Raw genomic sequence first — 5,299 nt, forward strand, 5'->3', positions numbered from 1 at the left:
AGACACCCCTCAGCATTAGTTAGCAGGCCACATGCTGGCTACGTCTGTGCTGTGGGAAATGGGACAATGGTAGCTAGAATAGTGGCTTAGGGCTCTTTGGAACTAATCAACAGGTAGCTGGTAATGTCTCTCCATTCCTTCCTTGGAAAAAGTTGTTTAAGAAGAGATTGAACTAATGAGAGATCCTTTTGTTTTGCTAATGGGGTGATAAATGGTGTGTAAATCCCTGCTGGTTCCCGCACTGACCAGTGAGGGGTGGGGGGGACCCCTTCCTTATCAGAGCATCATGTGGGGGCCTGGCCACACCCCCACCCCTCAGGTCAGCACTGGGGAAGGGAAGAGGGGACTGCTCTAGTGCCCCCCCCCCCCCCGCCTTCTAGCCTGAGCCACTGCAGGCATGTGCCTGCATTTTTTCAGACCAGAGGGGATGTCTTGACAGTTACAAACTGATTCAGCCTAGCCAGGTTAGACTAACCTGCAAAGACTGAATCAGTTTTGACTTGGGCTTTTTGAATATGTCCTTAGCCCTGTTGTGTTACAGATTTGAACCAGCTTCTGGTCACTTATACCTGTTTATGAGTAATTTCTATCCCTAGCCAAAGAGAAAAATAAAAACCTCTCAGCCCTTCTCCATCTATGAGTCCTCACATGGCATTCCATTTTTACAGTTAAAATCACCCTCCGTTAACCCAGTAACATAACTACAGCCTCATAATGTGGAAAGGGCATTGAGACCAAGTAGTTGCATATCTCTGCTACAACTCCAGAGACATCAAATCCAGGCCTACTCAGAACTGGCACCAAAAACCACTTCCAGATAATGTAGCTGAAGATGGACTTCTGGTCTTTCAGTCTTGGGAGTCAAACTGGCTATGCATGAAGCTCGCTGTATCACTTCCTTGTGTACCATTAGCTATACCAACTGGCATTCTTTAATCAGGTTAGCCCTGTGGTCACTGACCTCAGGAGGACCTATGCCCTTTCACTGTTGACCGTCTTGTGTGAGTACAGCATGCAGAGTGTTCTAGTTTAATCCAGTGGGAAATGTGTCCACATCTGAGTGGACTCGATCTGAATGTTTAAAAACTAACAGAATAAGAAATTACTTATTGTAGATATTTCAGCTGACTTAAGCAGGTGTTCAGTTTATACATCTGGGAGCATCACTGTGTGCTGGGGAAAGAGCAGATGAATGACAAATAACCTTCAGGGGTATCAGTAATAATGGAATGGGAGCTCTGACACTGTGCAAAGTTGAAGTATGATATTTGCAGTGAATATTGCACTTTTCATGTTTTTTCTTTTTGTACTAAAACCCTTTCTAAAGTTGATCTTACAATATTACACTGCACACACCAAAGATGGTTTTAACATTGCAACTGCTAAATGCTGAGTGAAAGCAACAGATGTGGTTAACCTTTTATAAAGGAGGCAAATGAAAGATTTGGAAAGAAAAACATTTCGTTAAGTAGTAAAAGCATTGTATCATTCCATTGCGAGCTTTGCTTCAGATAAGAGTGCATGTTGTATTTTAATTTTAGTTAAAAAGCATGTTTAAAAGCATGTTTATTGGCAAGTTGATATATGTTAGGATTTCTTTGCTCCCCAGGTAATAGGAATATTTCGGACCCTCTTTCTGCAATCTGTAAAGGCATAACTCACGCTATTGTACAGTGACTCAATACATAGTACTTCATATTGGACCAAATATTAATTCAATTAAAAGTGAGTAAATAACCCTATATGCTGATTCCATAGCGAACTGAGCTGACACTCAATCATACAAACTCCAAGAGCTGCATTTTACAAAATGTTGTGGTCACCTTTTAAAAAGCCAGTAGTCGCATTGAATGCAAGGCTATAAGTTAGAAACGTTGCTTATGATGGACAAATTATTCTCTTATAGGAACTGTGGTTCTAAAACAGTTTATACCAACAGAAAACCTGCTTCAAAGTTTATTGTGTATTGGGAATTCTACTGAAACGGATGCAACTGATGTATTTATTGAAGGCAAACTCTGCAATTCTTTCTTGGGTGATCACTGTTTTATACAGAAACCCTGAAGCATCCTAACTTTCAATATGCTTGGCTTCATATTTTTGACACCAACTTTTTAAAATGTGTGACAAACACGTAGAAAGACAGACACAACTGTTCAGGAAGAGACAATGCTACAAATAATGAGGGATTCATTTCTCTGACACATATAATGATATCTCTAACCCTGGCTGAAAGTTGAAGCATTTATTTTGGTTTAAGAATTTATAGCAGCGAAGAGTGAGATTACCCTAGGGATCCCGGTCAGCAGGTTCTCTGCACTTGGAATTCTCTTGGACCTCAGAGGGAATGCTGAGTGAAGGGCAGAATCAGGCCTAGTGTTTCTATGGAAGGAAGTTAAATGGCTCTTTAAAAAACAACATTCCTTAACATGAGCTAGACTACAGAAATATTTGGGGTATCCCTACATATTTTAGGAAAGAAACATATTTCAATAATTGTAAGTGGTTTTAACCCTTCTCTATAGTTTCAGTAACTAAATATGTGTTGCTCTTGAGCTATTTTGTTTTTCTTTTGTCCTTCCATATCAATACTATAGCATATGTGGGGTCTGGTCTTGTGAGTCTCTTTGAAAAGGTGTTGAATTACTTTCAGTTCTCATTGATTTCGGTGGGAGTTGAAGGCCCTGAGTTTCTTTCAGGCTTGATCCCTGGTGTGTGCGTGTGCGTGTGCACGTGTGTGTGTGTGTGCACTTGTGTGTGAGAGATCACAAATTAGAGATAACTTGAAACTTGATGCGAGTGTTTAATAAGACATACAAAAAACTAGAACTCTTGGTTCCAAAATGATCCCTTTTATTAGACCAACTGGGAACTCATAAGAAATCACAAGAAAGCTTGCAGAAAAGGACAATTTTCTTGTGAGTTCCCAGTTGGTCCAATAAAAGGTATCATTTTGAAACCAAGAGTTCTAGTTTTTTGTATGTCTTCTTGTTTCAGACCAACACGGCTACCAAGCATTTAATAATGTATATATGAATATACATGTAATGTTCTTATACAATTTTACACCCAAAACCACAAATATGCAGACACAGACGCTCATACATACACATGCATGCGCCCATGCCTGCACATGTGTCCACACATTTACAAATATATAACAGGCCAGGGCCTCCAGCTTCATGGTAAAACTGTTGGTTTCCCTTACACTTTCTTAGCCAAAAATGTCATCTGAAGATCATCCCTGCTTTATACTTGTTACTGACAATTTAATTTTGCTGTTAAGTCATTTGGGATTATGAAGTCAAAAGAAGTTTGTGCTCTTTCTGATGCCAATGGGAGCTTTAACACTATGAGAGCAAAAGAAAGCTGATGGCTATTAATCCATTATAACTATTATAAACCTGAAACTTAAATAGTATTTGAAAATATATTCTTTGAACTTGGTTTCATTTTCATGCATTGTGGTAGATGGTGAGGCTGAAATCATACATCTGTAAACCAGTTACACATACCAATCTGACCAATGGTAACGTGACTCAGTCCAACCTATGTATGAAGACTGTGTTCTGAAAGGCTGTATGCGTATATGAACTTTCACATACACACAGGTATAACCCTATGTAAATTATACGTTACCCCTTAAACTTCTACCACAAGGGTACAGTAGCTTAAGCATTGGATGTAAATATTTATTGTCTGATTTTTCAGAATATCGCTTGCAAAACGAATACCATGGCATGAACCGCTTCTGTGTAGTAACATGACTTCATGTATAAATGACATACCTTTATGTATAAATTAACAATTGCTTGCACACATTTCTATTTGTATATGCATACTCTTGATCTGCATAGGTAAAATCAATAATTAGCCCCACAGCACATTTTTTTTCCCCCAAATCAGTCCCTTAATCACATACGTGTAAGAAAATTTTCAGAAAATTGACTAATAACTAGTCTTATAAGAAGTGATTTATTGAGTACCTTTAAAAGGTGGCTTCACTGACTTGCACCTTAGGGCTAAGTGCAGAGGTTCAAAAAGCCCAAGGCAGAATCGGTTCATTCTTCATGGGTTTTTCTAAGCTGGGTAGCTTAAACCAATAACAAACTGAATTGATGTGTAGTGTTTGGGTGGCCAAGACAGGCAGAAGCCTGGCTGGCCCAGGCCTGGAGGCTCGGGGCACTCTTGCACACCACTTCTCGCGGCCAGCTGCCTAAGGCTGCTAAACCCAGCCCAGTGGCAGCCCAGGCCTGTTTTGGATGCTTGATCCATGCCCCCATCCCCCCACCCCCTTGCTATCAGCTACAGAGAGGGGAGAGCCAGCAGAAAATTTCTCCCCAGCCCCCACCTCTGAGACAGGGGTAGGGAAGAGAATATACCACCCGGTCCTGGCTCCCCAACTTGGGTCTGCTTGGTGGGAGAAGCCCTCATGTTGGGGGGGGGGGGTCTCCCACCACAGCCTGGCTAGCTGGGCTACAATTGGCTCAGCTCCCCACTCCCTCCACAGGCCCCTGCCTGTCAGAGAGGGTGGGGGGAATGCCTCCCAGCATTGCCCCCCACCCCCCCGCCCGATTCTGCTTGGCATGGGGGAAAGACTCCATGGGGGTTTTTTGCTTTCCTACAGCCCAGCTCACAGGGTTGGGATCAGCTCAGCCCTACTCCCTCCAAGCCCTCTCCTGTCAAAGATGGGGGACTGGAGAGCTAAAGCATAGGGCCAGCTGGACATGGCATTGGGCCCCCCAGCCAAAGTCTGCCCAGTGCAGTGGCAGGGAAGCCCCCACCTGGGGCTTTTCACTCCCCCACAGCCTAGCTTGTAGGGCTGGGACCAGCTCAGCCCCATCCCCTCCTGGCCGCTCAGCCCCACCCCTCAGCCTGGGTCTGCCCATCACGGGGTAGTGAAACCCCCACCAGGGGCTTTTCATAACTCCACAACCTGGTGAGCCAGGCTAGGATCAGCTCAGCCCCACCTGCTCCCTGGGAGGGGATGGAGCTGATCCCCACCTGGCTCACCAGGCTGCAGGGTTAGGAAAAGCTCTCAGTGGGGGCATTTACTGCCTCCTGCCAGGCAGACCCTGGATAGGGGTGTCCAGTGTCCAGTTGGGCTGCTGCGTTTTCACCCCCACCCCCACACCACACCTCTCATAGGAGGGGCTGGAGAGGGGGCACAGCTTAGCTGATCCCAGCCCAGTGAGCTGGGGTGTAGAGGAGTGAAAAGCTCCCAAGGGGGGCTTCCTTCCCATACCCCCCACATCAGGCAGACCCCTGCCGGGGGGGGGGGGGGCGGGGGCGGGGGGGG

General features: G+C 44.5%; 1 protein-coding gene across 1 annotated transcript in view; it reads left to right on the forward strand.

Moving 5' to 3' along the window:
- LOC102380524 (metabotropic glutamate receptor 7-like) overlaps positions 1–5,299 on the forward strand; it is a gene marked incomplete at its 3' end in the record, with an annotated part of 337,318 nt that overhangs the window by 174,578 nt on the left and 157,441 nt on the right. The window lies entirely within an intron of this gene.

This window comes from Alligator sinensis, unplaced genomic scaffold, assembly GCF_000455745.1.
Source record: "Alligator sinensis unplaced genomic scaffold, ASM45574v1 scaffold1254_1, whole genome shotgun sequence".
NCBI classification, from domain to species: domain Eukaryota; kingdom Metazoa; phylum Chordata; order Crocodylia; family Alligatoridae; genus Alligator; species Alligator sinensis.